The sequence below is a fragment of the Macrobrachium rosenbergii genome, chromosome 12 (assembly GCF_040412425.1).
Source record: "Macrobrachium rosenbergii isolate ZJJX-2024 chromosome 12, ASM4041242v1, whole genome shotgun sequence".
In the NCBI taxonomy this organism is placed as follows: Eukaryota; Metazoa; Arthropoda; class Malacostraca; order Decapoda; family Palaemonidae; genus Macrobrachium; species Macrobrachium rosenbergii.
In genome coordinates this window covers 104,102,321-104,119,820 of record NC_089752.1, presented here as the reverse complement: position 1 = coordinate 104,119,820, position 17,500 = coordinate 104,102,321, and the positions used below count along the sequence as shown (strand labels likewise).

Here is a 17,500-nt window from a genome sequence, read left to right as displayed (position 1 = left end):
TAAAACAGGCATTCAGTAAATCACTGTTTTTCTTTAAATTATTCACACCCATTATACTTAGTGAGCACGACTAGACCTTAACATACGTCCTCTAAATGCTGTCGGCTAAATGGAAACACATTAAAAGCTGAAAATTCCCACGCCCATTTGAATTGTAAATATACTAGCTGTCATATTTGTTTTCATCAATGCGATAATGAAAGGCAGATATGACATGATTGGCATCACATTACGTGATAATGACTTTAACATTAAATGCGTACGGGTTAAAATGAATGTGATATCATATGAATTCTCTCATATATTCGGTTACATTCATAACAGTATGGGACAGTGGCACTTACTATACGACATGGTAATAGAAATGTAGAATTTTAGTTGCCATAAACAGAAGCGATAAACAGAAAAGGGTGAACAAAGAATTAATATATCCATAGGGCCTGAAATTTCACTCTGTAAAATACCTGTATGTGATTATCATTTTGTAAACTTATCTTATTTCAGCTCATGGTTCTCATATTCAGAAGAAATAAATACAAGGGTTTTGTAATAACATCACGTAACTTCAGTTCTGTTAAATCAGTTTAACTGAAGGATATATGATACATATTTTGTCCAAATTCTATCTGGTATATTAGTACAAAGAATTATTTGCGACACTTTGGCTTGAAAGTATCAGTGAACCAGAATTCTGAAATAAGACCAAAATAGACTTTAAAAAGTATAGTAGCTGCTGATCATCGTTTCCATTCTCTAACATCATTATTTGACATCATTATAAACATTGTAATATGATAATGAGGTTGTAAAATTATCTGACCTATTCCACCACTTTCGACAAGCTATCATCTTCCTAATTTGGTATCGAATAATCAATTGTAAAGTTCGGAACTTTCTTATTAGCTGTTAAAAAGCCCAATTTAGACTTTTTCCAAGTCTGTGGCGTTATTTCAAGAAGTCATAATTACGTTATAATGAGGTCATAACATTTTTACTACTGAAAGCAAATTATTGCTCCCCCTCTCACAACCACCTACTGTTAACCAAACCTGCTTACGAATTTAATATATATATATATATATATATATATATATATATATATATATATATATATATATATATATATATATATATATATATATATATATATATATATATATATATATATATATATATATATATATATATATATATATATATATATATATTTTACGTGTGTGTGTGTGTATATAACTTGTCCGACTTTATTATTTTGCTTACTGTTTTGCAAAATGCGTTTATTCGTGGAAAAAGAATTTTTTTTCTTTCGAAACTAATGAACTCGGCCTCATTGCCTGATTACAGTAACAGAATTTATAATTAAAAATGGGCTTAACGACCGTTTGTCAGATTTACTTGTATACGTGTTAGTAGCTAATCATATTATCAAGAACAGCAAAGTTCTTCTAAAACGTATATTTGTAATCGAGGATCATTTTTCGTCGTTATATATCTACTAATCAAATAAATACTAAGAAAATTACTTTCTGTTGGCTTTAACATTTAGTTCCTAAGCACAAGAGAGCATTTCATCTATACTGTATGCTTATAGATGTATAGTTTATATAGATATTTCAATTGTAAACGGCTATCAGAGGGCGAGAGCTAAACCTTGGATTAGCAAACCAATCTGGGTACTTTCAGTTAGACGAATGCAACTATTATTTCCTATAGTGAAAAAATGCACTTTCCTTACTGCTCCTTTTGTAAAGCGCAGCAGTCAGCCATCTGATAAAAAGAAACAAAGTAAGAGGCAACTGAATATTTATTATGCATGGTTTCGGCCAGCAGTGGGCCATTAATTACTCAAAGTAGCATAAGTTGCCTAACAAACTCTCAGACATAGAATCTCAGGCAGAAACTCTGGCAATATCCACGCGATTAGCAATTCCATTAAGAGAAGAGAGTCGTGTAACGGACAACTAAACTGAGATACATGTAAATATATTGGTCAGTTCACTGGAGAGTTAGAGTACTCGGTATTCAGATTTAACGATATTTCACTTACAACTTAATGAAACGTTGACTTTTTATAACTAAGAATTCAAGAACGCTGTTCATAAATCAGAATAAAATATATATGAATGCTATATATTGCATTAGTTATGTTTTTACTTTAGAGGCAACATTCACCTATAAGAAAAGAAATATACTGATATAAAAAACTGTAAATCTTTTCAGTCACATGCTATTTTCTCCTGTCTTGGGGATGATGCCAAAAGAGTAAAGCCTTCTAGTTTAGTTTCTTAGCAAGTTTCATGGGGAGAAGTTGCCAGCCCCATAACCAATGTTATCATTTACCCCTGTAGATACTGGAAATCACCAACTGGGTGAACTGGTGGGTAGTAGGCTTGTAACGATCTCCGGACCTAGGAAGAACACTCTCTCTCTCTCTCTCTCTCTCTCTCTCTCTCTCTCTCTCTCTCTCTCTCTCTCTCTCTATATATATATATATATATATATATATATATATATATATATATATATATATATATATATATATATATATATATATATATATATATATATATATATATATATATATATATATATATATATATATATATATATATATATATATATATATATATATATATATATATATATAGATAGATAGATATAGAGAGAGAGAGAGAGAGAGAGAGAGAGAGAGAGAGACGTTTGTGTTAATATTATGTTTATTATACATACACAAATTATAATGTGGTGAAATCTTAAGATGCCTCATCTTGTAAGCCATGATAACTACGAACGCGCTTATACCACAATACAACGAAAGTAGAGAAACCAATAAATATACATAAACAACAACAGCAGCAACAACAACAACGCCGGCAGCAAAACTTCCATAATACCGCATGATTTTTCCGAGCAGCATAACAGCCTGTTTCTCCCCAAGGGCATAAGGATCAGCAAGACTGGAAGAACGAATGCACCAAAATGTTGGGGTGAAAAGAATCTAAAATCTTTCGTTCAAGGGTTAGAGATACTTCAATATACTCTATAATGCCATGAGAGGTGAGGCCCAGGCTATTTAAGGTCGCCAAACAGGATGGATAGATTTTAAAAGTAATTTAACGTTATAGATGAAGATTCGGGGAAGATGCTGACTCCAGATAGTAGAATAACGTTCCTTTAAAGGTTGAACAAGAGATCTGTAGCATTAGTTATTCCCACCAACATCTCTGTAAGCACAGAAACCCTCGCAAACAAAACCTCGCTATTTCTAGACAAAAGGGACGTCACTGATTACTGACAAATATTCAGATTAATCAAAGTCGTTGTTTGCTTTGCAAGATGGAAAATGAGATAGAAGCTCAGTACAAGACTTGTTAGTTGATCAAATCCCAATTTGCTGGATTTTAGCGTCATATTATTGATATCATCACTTCCAAATTCATTTCAGATCTCTATCAAGGATACCACTAAATGAATTTCCATCTGCATTAAAATGGGTGAATAATCTCATCAGTAGGTAAAAACAACAATGAAATAGATCACAGAGCACTGCACAGCTGAGAACACAACAAAATAGGCTTCTGGTTAAAGAGTTTTCATGAAATTAATTAGTGTTTCAATACTTTTATAGAAGAACCCTATAGTTTACCCTGGGATGTTTACTTTCAAGTCCTATGACTAGAGATACACAGAAAAGTTAAGTATATCTTAGTTTAACCAGACCACTGAGCTGGTTAACAACTCTCCTAGGGCTGGCCCGAAGGATTAGATTTATTTTACGTGGCTAAGAACCAACTGGTTACCTAGCAACGGGACCTACAGGTTATTGTGGAATCCGAACCACATTATGACGAGAAATTAATTTCTATCACCAGAAATAAATTCCTCTAATTCTTCATTGGCCGCTCGGAGAGCGAACGCTGGGCCAACAGCGTGCAAGCCGAAAGCTCTACCCACCCCTCCAATGAAGAACTAGAGTTACACAGAAACTCAGAGGTATTAGCCCTCTGTAGAAATGAGGTATCTGTTCTCACTAGATCCAGCATAGTACCAGAACTATAAGTCGCTTCCTTTATTAACTGGAGTGATTAGAAGACTTATAAAATTCCATAATATCTTTTACCAATCGGTATTGTATTGAATGCATGAAGATGAAGAATGCCATATAAAAATCGACAATCAATGGGAAACTGCCGACATTACTGTTTTCTTTACTTGTCCATGAATAACTGACATCAATTCAGTGACCAGGCCTCGAACTGACGCCCTTTCCCCTGCCACCCTACGCCCCCGACCCAATAAAAATAAAAAAAAAATTAATGTAGTTTTTATATTTTTGTGCTCAGCATTCATCATGTTTATATCTACCGTACAGATTCATGGGACTTCTTCATGTCAAACAGTCTGAATATTATGAATATTTTCTGCATGACAAAAAGGCAATTATGACGAAGTATTGCCGCAATTTGTGTAAGATGAAGTATACATAACGCATCTTTTCGTCATTATTATGAACATTATCATCACTGTACGTAAGCCTCCACCATGAATAATAAACAGCACTCTCTTCTTCCTTTCCAGAGACCACTCCAAGTAGAGGTAAGATGCAAAACATCCCTTGTCACAGGTCGAGAGATTCTCATTTCTGTTCAAGTGGTTGCAGAGCACTGAGTAATGAGTAAACCTGAGGGGATACTGAAAGCCGGATATAAGACAACCGGAAAGTGAAGTGAAGCATGCTTGACTACAATATTATTTGAATTCGCTCGTAATGAGAATTAGACTCACAATGCATTTACTCGCATGTTGGCAGAAACTAAGAATAGTAATAAGTTTGAAATGTGGAATCGGTATTAATTTATCGTAAGAGACCTTCACTATCTTTATACGAATTAGATATTAAGTATTCTCACAACACTGAATAATACACTAAGGGCTATGCAATACAAATGCAATGGAAAAAATTCTATATCTACAGAAACACTTATTAGTTCCCACCATTGCGTGCCATAAGCTATTCAGAGGCAGTATTCATCTGCACTACAATATGAAAGGTAATCCAAGGTGATTTTGGTTAAGAAAATAGTAACTGCACAAAAGCTAATCTACATAACACGCATTATAATGAGAGTAAGTTGAATCTGAATGCATGCAAATTCATATGCTAGAGACACGCCATAATTATCATCAACATTCCAAAAACAAATGCGATTTAGGAAAGTGTTTCAGAATGTACCACCAAAAATTAATCATAGCCAGAATTCAAGGTCATTAGAACGGAAATTAGAATGAATAAATGTTTCTTAGGGATTTTCAGTACGGTGTCCAGAACTGGACGGTGCCTTAAGATAGAAGTCTTTCTGATGCCACAGGAAAATCTAAATCTGTCTACCGCTCCATTTATCATTTTTTATACACACACACACACACACACACACACACACATATATATATATATATATATATATATATATATATATATATATATATATATTAGGTGTGTGTGTGTGTGTATATATATGTGTATGTATGTATATATATATATATATATATATATATATATATATATATATATATATATATATATATATATATATATATATACATATACATATATGACTCTGCGTGTATGTATGCGTGACTAACAGTTTATGAAAGCAAGACGTACAAGTTATCAAGGTCTACAGCATCAGCTGGGGAAAGACAATATTAAAGAGGCTACCTAACCTAAGGGAGGATGTCCTTCCTGGAGCTCAGCAATGGTCAAAATAGCAGCTACAGCAGAGAGATAGAGAAGCCACCTTGCTGTAAAGAAAAAGGAGACGGAAAATGGGAAAAGTATCAGGTCGTCGATCAAGTTCATAGCCTTTGATTTAGGATGGAGAATAAAGACGGATCGTCCAGTATATCAAAAGAAATATTCGGTAAAGATACAGTAACGGGAAACATGAAGCTTTAATCATAGCAGAGGCGTCAAGAATTTACCGCACCTTGGCAAATTGCAGCATTTCTTTGTTACTCCTACGAAAACCTTGAAGTGACCGGAATGTCAAGAGAAAGCAAAAAATGGTAATAACTAAATCATGCAGACTTTGAACCTCGCCAGATCAAGGAATCACAATTCAAACTTACTCACAAGGCCACAATTCAAATGAAAATAGAGAAATTCGACATTGCATGTATGTAAAAGGAACGGGCTGGCAGTGAATGGAGAAATATGGACTTAATAATTTGCAAAATTACAATTATAAGGACAGGCAAAATGGAAAAGATAATTAACAAGCAGCAAAAAGTAATAAAGTGAGTGAAAAACTTAAACACCGGTAGAGAAGAGGAAGGAGGGTAATTTTATGCAGTCATTATTTGCAGGTACAAAGTTTTAAATTGAAACTGCTGTCATCATGAAACTTGGCTCTCAGGATACAAAGAATGATGATGCTGCAGCTTTACCTGAGGTCCTGAAGAGAGGATGATAGATCATACTCTGGAAACAAACCGTCTTGATGATTCGGAAGGAGAGTTTGCGTCAAGGTTTTTAAAGAAATTAGAGTTGACTAAAATTTTAGACACCTGAGCTAGGGTAGAAATTTTGAATTCGAGCAGTCACTTTTCTTTAGGATGTGATCAACAAGTGCGTGCTTGTAAAAATGAAGGTGTACACAACAAAATATAAACCAGATTTTTTATCTTTAAAAGGACAACCTAAGGGCCTTATTCGGGCAAAATCTTGTAGACGACTTAGAACTAGAGTAAGATATATTAAAAGACTAGAAGCCTTAGAGTCGCTTAGAGAAGCCTTAAATGGAAAATAATCTGTTTTCTTGTTAGTTCAAGTAGGTTCAAAAAAATGTGAAACGTTAGTGATAGACCATTGCCAAAATCATCATCTCATTTTAAGTGTTAATTTTAATAAAACAAGAAACTGTCATAAATTCTCACACATCTAAGTAAAAACTGCCAATAAATCTAGTATAAATATTTGACTTTAAATTGCAAGTGACAAGCTATGGTAGTGTCATGACAGTAGCTATGTGATCATGGAGTCATTTAGTTCCTCAGAAAGTTACTGTGGCTTAATTTTCTTTTTCCCCAAACTTTCTTGTCCGGCCTATTAGGCGCCCTGCAACTTTGCAAAAACTCACAGGTTTGAAAATTCAATTTTTACGCCTTGCACAACCACAAAGAAAATGTAAAAGATCAAAATTAATAAAACCATAATAATAATATAATAATAATAATAATCTATAATAATAATAATAATAATAATAATCTGTTTTCACAAACATTACTTTAGGTACGTTTGCCAGGAAGAATTCAGGCTTGCGTGTTCGTTAAGAAGAAAAAGAAAAACAAGATAGCAATAGTAAGACAGGGAAGAAAAGGAGAAAAGAAATAGTCAACATTACGTATATTGGGATACTTCCATCCGTGACTGCCTGACAGAACTGGCTTCATAATGGGCTTTCAAATAAATCTCTCATATCCTTTTATGCTCAATATCAAAAGAAAATGTGAATCTAAGCCGCTGAATGCCTCCTCGGAAGCCAATGGTGCGAAAAAAATCCGGGATTTAGTTTCTTTGAATCTGGAGGCAGGCTCTGAAAGGCGCCGGAAGTCCGTTATATTGAATTTGCAAAACAGCCCCGAAAGGAGGACGCCAGAGATGTTATGCGATGAAGAATCCGAAGAAAACTTAAATCTAAATGTAACCGAGAATGAGAACCACCTGCTTTGATTACGTGTAAATTTAGAAAAATTAAAAAGCAGGCAAAGAGAAGGAGAATTGTAGCAAATGTTAGAGGTGGCGAGAGAGAAGACTACTGAAGGGGAAAGGACCATATCAAAACTTTGACAAGAAGCAGTTAAGCGACACATACAGCGTCACCATCTACTTAGAGGGGCGGCAAGAAATACAATAAGTCAACACAACCTTCTAGAGAATTCAAGAGGGGTTTCTAAAGGCCGGGAGGAAGCAGGAAACAAAGAGCCTGTTGAAAAGCACCTCACTGGATGTCGACATCACTGCTACCTTTTGCAACTGTTCGACGAGAGCGCTCAGGAGAAATGTACTGTACATTTCCGCCGGAGTTCCCAAAAAATAAATGGTCTCATCCCGACAAATGCACTGTATTGATTATAAACATCGTCACCATAATTTTTAGAAGATATGCTTACAAAATCTACGCTTCTGGGTTTCATTTGTAAGGGTTTGGAAATGTCGCAGTTCATTCAATGGTCGAGATCAATTCAGTGGCGACAATTCATCAAATCTTCATCGATACTCACAAAGATTAATCACTAGGCGGGCGGCCAGCCTGTGAATGTGTTCGCCCAAATTCATCCAGGTCCATTCATTCGTGTTCGAGATATTTTGTTAGAGCACACACACGTAACGAAGACGCGTCTTAAAACAAATCTCCCAACGTCGTTAGCGAGGGTAAATATGGAGGAGAAACTATGGAGACAAACAATCGCATTCTTTCTGTCCCAATCCAAATGGTTCTTTTACGCGTCTTAAATAACCGTGGAAATTTCATGCGACTCACTGGGATATCGACCTGTTCAAAAAACCTGTTAAAAATGTATATAATAAAAGGTTTGCTACTTTTCTATACGTCGTTTGTAAGATTTGTCTACTAAAATCTATTTGCCATAAACAGACACCATTTTTCATTCTGTGAGTGCAAGTGAATATTATATATCAAATTTTGATAATATCTTCTTTGGGAATTACTGGGTGCGACGAGTGTCACTGAAAAATCGAAACCTAACACGAGAGACCGTAAATCCATTGAAATTTTATTAGAAACCTGTAAAAAATAAAAAATGAATTACAATGAATGCCAAGGACACGACAGAATCACATTACCATTAATGATAATGAGACGACAACCACAGCCACGGCTAGATCAAACATTCATGTTGGTTTCACAATATTCCGCCTGATGACTTTCTTGTCAGTGTGTGTGTGATTGTGTGTCTGCATTTTTTCCAAACTTATTAAATGAAATGCATTTTTGCATGTTTCACCAAACTGTTATGCGCACCGCACTTTCAGTGTCGAAAGAATTTTAATTTAGAAGCTAATGAACTGTGTCATTCAGTTTTAACATTTTTAATGACTCTTTCCTTACAACAACAACAACAACAACAACAATAATAATAATAATAATAATAATAATAATAATAATAATAATAATAATAATAATAATAATAATGCCAACAAAAATGTTTTGTTAAAAAAAATTTTTTCCTTGATTATCCTAATCAGGGTTTGAAGAAATAAAGCACATTCGTTATTTCAATAACACATTCCATGCTAAAGTTTTTGCGTGGTTAATTAATGATTGTCTATCTTACGAGCAGACTATTTTCTTATATCAGTTTATTGTATGTCTTCATATATTTTCTTACAGCCTTACTTCCTTTTTCGTTCCAGTGCGAGAATGGTCGATAACCACATTAAAATTTCAGTCACTGATATGAGTTGCGCATTTCTCCTAGAGGCTATTAACTTTAGTGGCCTTGGTAAAAACAAATGGAGTAACTGAAATTCGTACGTTACTGATAAATCTGAACAAAGTTTTTGAGTGAAAAGTGTTTTAGAATGAATCTTTTATAAGTTGCTAAAGTTAGTCTGGGTGTCTAGTGTTCCGGTCAATTAACAATCAGCGACAACGGATAGCCCAAGATCTCAACTTCCACTCGATGGCCAACGTAGTTATGGGAATAGACTATGATCTACCCAAGGAGGCCACCGGTCAATTCTTATTTGGAGGAAATGGAATTTTTCACTGTTTGATCAGTGACACATAAAAGAGGAAATTTGTAACTAATGGCGTCTATCCAGAGGTGTACTAAATTGAATATAGAATTTAGGCCAAAGGCCAAGCACTGGGACCAATGAGGTATTTCAGCGCTGAAACGGAAATTGACAGTAAAAGTTTAAAAGGTGTAACAGGAGGAAAACCTCGCAGTTGCAATGAATCAATTATTAGGAGAGGGTGGGAAGTAAGATGGAAGAAAGAGAATATGAAAGGAGGTACATTAAAAGGAACGAAAGGGGTTGCAGCTAGGGGCCGAAGGCACGCTGCAAAGAACCTTAAGTAACACCTATAGTGCCCCGCATGAGGTCGACTGACAGCACTAACCCCCTACGGCGAACCCAGAGGTGTATCACTACAGCTGCTTAAACATTTTGTTGCGTCTTTTCATGAGGTTCCATTCTTACATACTGATCTGGCACACCGCCCCTCCGTTGGGACTCTGAAGACTCCCGTCGTGGTAAAGGCGTTCTCGCTTATAATCAGTGTCAGTCCCAGAAAGCTGTTTCTAAATGAGATTCTGATTCTACTTGTTGCAGTATCCGGAATAAAAAAAAATATATTTAGACCATTCCAAAACTCTCTGTTTTTCTGTCCTGGAGATAATCTCTGTACCTAGAAGTGCTACACAAATTTTTTAAAAATTTCTTTAAATCAATTACGACAGCTTGCTAATTTTATTAGATATACGCTTTTTGTGTTTTTCTGATGTGGCTCACTAAAAGACCAATATCACAAGTCATTAAACAAAAATCCGTTCACAATGACTGCGCACAGGGAAACGCCCGTTTTTCTATACTGAATAAACTGATGGAGTTTCATTACTGTCTTTTCGTCAACTGGGGATCCTTGAATCAGAAACCGACAAAGTAATAAAAAATCGAGGACATCCCAAATGTTTGTTGGTCTGTATGCACTCTAGTTCTTTTCCCATGCTCTCTTTGTGTGTTCATAGCTACAAAGATGCTCCGTCAGTTCATTTTCACGTTGCTGTAATTGAGTTACTCCTACCTGCACTATGTAAAGAGAGAAAGCATAATTGCAAGAGTGTTCTGTAATTAGTTCCCAGATTTTCGTCATCAAGGCCAGTGTGAATTAGGTCAGATTTTAATCCTTCTGCTCTTGCAGAGTGTTTGTGACAGCCTTTTATTATTGCAAAGTGTATAAAGAGACATGTATAAAAATGAAAAAAGTAATCAGAAAAGGGATCCTTACAGTGTGTTGACATTATTTTCGAGAATTCGTTAAATATTTCCGATAAAGACTAACTCTACCGACCATACACTACACGCAAGGGTTTCTGTGACTTGCAAGAGGTACGAATGGAAGTAAAAAGCGAATTGGAAATGAAATGTGTAACCGCGTGTCCTCGGGGGCTGGGGCATGCACGCGAATAAATTAATTTGGCCTGCCGGAGCCCGTGGACCACTTCTCTATGTTTTCCAGGCAAGGAATCAGGCAGCGGTCAAGAAATTTGTTTGGAGTGCTCTCCATCGTTTGATATTCTTGAAAATTACTATTTTAAAAAATATCAAACACGGTTTTTATTTCATTATTTACTTTATTTTTTATTATCTATTTTATTTGATTATCTATTTTTAAAAACATTAAACTTGATTTTTCAAGCTGTTCAAGATTCAGAAGACTGTGGTCCTTTATCTTGCATGCATGATGAACAATGGTTTGTATAGCATAGCTTGACAAAAAAAATTTTAAAAACATCAGTCGACGAATTGTGCAATACTAACGATTTACTGTGGTAGCTAACTTGAAACTCTCAACAAGTATCAGGAGAACATAGATTTCATTATACCCTATAATGAAAGCTATGATTTTAAGAGAGAAAATAAAACAAAATCAAACAAGAGCACGACGTCATAAACCTCAGTTAAACCAATTTTTACAAGACGAACATATGACCATGTTCAGCTTGTCCTATTATTATTATTATTATTATTATTATTTATTATTACTATTATTATTATTATTATTATTATTATTTTGTATGTATGATGAAAGTTAGCTTTTGAAATAGTTCATTTCAAAAGCTACCTTTCCGTACATGCAAATTAATAATTTCTAAAACTTACAAACAAGAAAGTTGTCTATAAGATACAAGAAGTCGTATATATTAATAGAGATCTATTGTATTTATTCTATAATTTTTATAGGACCAGTGAAAATAATACGAAAGGGATCTGCTGGTCAGCTGGTATAGTGGTTAGTGTCGTGGAATGCCACTCAAGATGTCGCGGGTTCGCGTGTCCCCCAGGGCGATGAAAAATCACTGGCTCTGTATCATGATCAGTTACTGCTGCAGTGTGGGGTCTGCGGTGGGAGGTTGAAACCAATATTCTTTGGAAGTTTGAATTTCAAGTCAATGGCCCCTGTGTGCTTGTTCCGTGTTAATAGGTTTCATCTGCTGAAATAATAATATTGATAATGAACCAAACAAAAACTTCTTTGATAACATATCCAATTCACTCTAGAAAAAAGTAACGATAATAAACTGCCCTTTTAGACATCTTGATAGAAAGGAAAGAAATAGGATATGAATTCAGTACATATAGAAAGCCCACACACACACAAACTCGTATATTCATTTTTCTCTTTTCATAGTCATAATATAATAATAGGTGTTCTAATAGGTTTATTTCTTAGGGCGCTGAGAACGTGTGACCCTTGTAAGATAGATAAAGAAATAAATTACATTGATAAAAGCTTTGATACATTAGCATACCTGGAATGGTTCAGAAAAAGGGTACTCAACAAAGCTAGGATGATTTTTACAGGGAAAATGCAGAGAGTACATGAAATACAGAGAGTACATGGAATACAGAAAACAAGAAAATAGTTGCCCTCCCTTATATGCCTTAAATGAAACAAATTACATGAAAAATGAAAGAAATTAAATATAAATTTGTGTATACCTTTGACAACACCGTAAAAAACAAAGTATGTAAAAATAAATTGGAAGGAGAAGATAGTAATGCAGATGATGTAGGGGAGTATATATAGTTAATTGCAACAATTGTGGAGACAAATATGTGGGTGAAACAGATAGGGGAATAAGGACTAGAATCCAAGAACACAGGAGGGCAGTACAACTCAACTCACTGGGAGAGCTATAGCTAGGCATTGTTGGGAAAAGGACCATAGGATGGATTTTAAAAACAGTAGGCTTATATACAAAAGCACTAACATCAGTCATAGGAGGGTAGTGGAAGGGCACTCATCAGACAGATTAAAGTGATAGAAGGAAACAAAGGATTTACCTCAGAAGATCCCATAAGCGGATCTTTAATATTAAAAGAAGCTAAGATCGACCCTTCTGACCTGCAGGTTAGGTCTCCTGCCCAACAGACCGATGGTGGCTATTCACATACCACAAGGATTAATACCACTGACCATCAGATCAGGATATCAAACCGACAGGAGGAGATTAACAACTCTCAAGAGAATGGAAACCAGGACAGCCATCATATAAATGACAGCACAGGGAGAAGAAGTCCCAGAAGACTGCTGGGCCTTGAACCAGCATGACTACCTCATCTCTTGAAAAAGGGTCACAGTTAGGACCTGAAAGTGCTCGAGATCAAAGTAATATGTAAATATTTACCAGTAAACAAGTTATACACAAGAATCTTGTGGGTTTCTCTTTCCAATATTGATAATAATAATAATGGTGCTCAAGAGGAAGTTATTGCCAGGCTATGAATGTTGTTTTATGTGGACATTTTCCGTGGATGCAATGTAGTTGTTTTTCAAGACACAGGAAAATACTGAGAAGTATTTAGGTCAACTACAGTAGCAAGTGCTGCTTACAATGCACATTTGTTATTTTTTAGCTCTTTTCCTGTATTTGCGAGACCTATAAATGCTTCAAGATGGGAAACCCTTTGCGCCCAGCAGCTGAAAAAGAAAACTCATAAAAAACAACAATTTTTTTTTATGAATGACTGGAATTTTGAACCACGGGAATTTCGTGTATATAAATGGAGAGTTTGTGTTACTAACTTTTCTTGTTATTGTGACACAACAAAGGGTTAGCAGAATAGCCTGATGCATAGGATCGTAAGCGCATTACAGTCCTTCCCTCCTAAACGTTACAATATGCAATAGATATATGTGTGTGTGTATGTGTTTGTATGTTTGTGTGTATATGTATATATATATATATATATATATATATATATATATATATATATATATATACATATATATATATATATATATATATATGTATATATACTTATATGTATGATTAGGTGTGTGTGTGTTTGTGTGTGTGTGGGTGTGAGTGTGTGTGTTTGTGTGTATATGTATATATATATATGTATACATATTATATATATATGTATATACTTATATGCATTAAGCAGATTCCCCATGGAGGAGATGACATCTCAAAAAAGAGAAAATGGTCACTGGCACATTTATATCAAAACAACTGAATTGAGGACGAACACCGAGTGCAGATTGCTTGCATGATATCGCCCCATCCAACATCAGACACAGCTGAACCTCCTTCATAAACAGCGTCGTTCACTCTTATCTTGCAAACACTATTGCCTCGCGTATATTATGTTCCTTCTGCTCCAGTCCCTCTTCCGCGACATCTATCCTGCACAGAATTTCCAAAATATGCATTGCTTCCATTAACCTAATGTCTTTCTTCTTCTTTGCGCGTCTGAACCTTCCGAAAACGCAGTGACCGATCTTTCATTCAAGTTACCGTTTTTATCACTCCTGCTTATCATCATATTTCTCTTTCCCTTTTACCATTCAGACAGTTTATCACGAAAGCTCAAATCATTCTCTTTTTTCCTTTCATATCTAACATCAACAATTCACTCCCATGACTGGTAAAACTGGCCTGTGAAGACACTTCCCTTCTCTTCCAAATCTGCTTACTCCCCTCCATCTTCCTTGCTACAATTGGTCCATAAAAAGACCTTACTATATTTAATGTCATGCTCCGGATCTTTCATAACTATGAACGATAATCCATGATTCTTATCTCGTGCTTAGATATTCTTCGTGAGATACAGTACCCCGTTTCTCTGACACGAATTAATGGAACAAATTTTGGTATTTTGTATACGCTGGTATTCCGACATTCCTTGTATAATAATGCATTATCAAGCAAGTTCTAGATGGTGTTCACATAGTGGCAAAATAACAGTTTATCAGAGTTTAAATAAACAGCTAGTTTTATCTTTCTAACAGATGGAAGTATGATTTTACTGGTTGTTCGTGGAACCTCTCTGCTAAATTTGTTGAGTTTTTTTTATGGTTGTTTCTATAACTAATGCAAATTGAAGTAAGCAGTGTATTGGTCTACTGATCAGGTGCAGACTCAAGATCTAAGAAGTGAAAGTCTAATGAATTTAAATACACACATATTAAAAAATCGACACGCCTCAGAATTAGCTATTCAAGAAAAATTGTGAAGTTGTAACTGACAAAAACTGAGTCCGGTAAATGCACATTTCGACTCCTCGTGATAAAAAGACTTGAAAAGTGCAGTTTATTTATTTTCCAACTGACTTTTTTTATCAAATGCTTGAACTTGAGCCTTTAAATAACCCCATAAGCCACTGGGAGTTTGTTTCTTAATGTGCATTAACATAATTTAGACGATTGCGGCATTTACAGCGCAATATGCACTAACTGCAGCGAAATTCATGTTGGGAAAGCGGTTTGATTTATATCGAAATGGTCATTGCAACACGACTGGTAATGCAATACTGCTCAGAGAGCTTGATAATTTCCTTGCATATAAAGAGATTTAGTTCAAAATATCAACTGGAGAGAGACTGAGACATGTTTCGAGATGTTTTCCAGCAGTTCTGCTTTGATAAGATCATACCAGGAACAAAGTTCTGTATAGTGCTTGGTAATTATGGCTGGCTCTTAAGTATACCCAGATGTCAAAAAATGAGTTCGCATTCTGAAATTTTCTGTGATATTCTCTACAACTACCAGGCTAAAGTTCGGCTGTACTATTTTCTTATCGGTGAGTTTTCTTTAAAGGGAATACACATATATCATAAATATAAACATAATATAAAACGGGAATACACATATATCATAAATATAAACATAATATAAAACAAGTAAAAAATACGCCAAAGTTTCTTGGGCGCAATCGAGGTTTCTGTATATCGTATAATCAAGGCCACCGATAATAGCTTTATCTTTTGGTGGTTTCGGTATAATGCTGTATGAGCCGCGGCCCATGAAACTTTAACCACAGCCCGGTGGTGGCCTGGCCTATATCGTTGCCAGATGCACGATTATGGCTAACTTTAACCTTAAATAAAAAAAAAACTACTAAGGCTAGAAGGCTGCAATTTGGTATGTTTGATGATTGGTGGGTGGATGATCAACATACCAATTTACACCGCTCTAGCCTCAGAAATTTTTAAGATCTGTGGGTGGACAGAAAAAAGTGCGGACTGACAGACAAAGCCGGCACAATAGTTTTCTTTTCAGAAAACTAAAAGGACACTACTTCACATATCTGGCAGTATTCAGTTTTCCTCGTCATCGTGTCTGGTTTGTCTTCTAATCTCCCGCCCTTTCTCGCAATCTATTATTGCATCCGATTTAGTCCATCCGTGGTCATTTTGTCCGGCTGTTATTCATTCCGCCAATCGCATCCGCTTTTACCTATCTTTTGAAGTTTTTTTTTACCTTCATTCGTGTAATTACATAATAACATGTCTTATGACTGGCAGTATAATGCATGTCTGAGAAAGATAAAAGTCAAAGGAGCCCTCGAGCTTTAAATAATTCAGTGCATGGACAGGTACAAAGTAATCTAAAAATGATCTGCAACAGGATAAGCCATTAGACAATAAGAGCAGCAAAATAACCTTAGCAAACAGTCAGGTAATCTTCCGCCTGTTATTCCATCCCCAGAAGACGTCCTGTTGGTAAAAGGTAATTTAGTGTTTCATGGTTGTTGGCCGTATATATATATTTATATGTATAGAGTGGAACTAATCATAGAAATAAATTTCTGACTCACATTGGGATCGAACTCTGGTCTCTCAATTGATTCACACAAGTCATAAAAGGAGATGGGATTAAGTACCGCTGTACCTGAGGGTTTTCTTAGGTAGGCTGCCACCTAATATACCAAGCGAATTTTACCCAACTCCCCATCCCACCAGTGAGTCAATTGGTAGCATTTCATTCGAATTACCCCCTTTTAGCGCCAAGGCCTTTCATTTGAGAAACCGTGGTTCGATCCCGACGAGACTCAGACATTAATTTCTGTGAAACACTCGCTCATGTGTTGATTTGTTCTGCTGTATTATATTCAAGCCGAAGGGCTAATTAGAATGAAATACTACCAACTGGCTCAATTGGGTCGGGAAGTTGGGTAAAATTCGTTGGTGTGTTTGGCGGCAGCCTGCCAAGGAAAAACCTCAGACACAGAAGTATTTATGTTCCAACTAATTTTATGACTCGTATGGGTCAACTGGCAGCGTTCTGGTCTTTCATTTTAGTGACTGGGGTTCGATTCCGATGTGAGTCAGAAATTTATATATGCTAACTATATATATATATATATATATATATATATATATATATATATATATATATATATATATATATATATATATAATTTCAAGATAAAATTGATTCAGATGTGTGATTGCTATATA

At 35.4% G+C, this 17,500-nt stretch overlaps 1 protein-coding gene across 2 annotated transcripts in view; it reads left to right on the top strand.

Annotated features, from left to right (window-relative positions):
* Nucleotides 1-17,500, top strand: part of LOC136843817 (opioid-binding protein/cell adhesion molecule-like) — a 470,379-nt gene that overhangs the window by 55,489 nt on the left and 397,390 nt on the right. The window contains exon 2 of one of the 2 annotated variants that reach the window (XM_067112600.1): nt 4,579-4,596. The exons of the other annotated variant lie outside the window; for it this stretch is intronic. The gene's annotated coding sequence lies outside the window, so the exon portion shown is untranslated. The remainder of the gene's footprint in view (nt 1-4,578; nt 4,597-17,500) is intronic. 2 annotated transcript variants of the gene reach the window in all.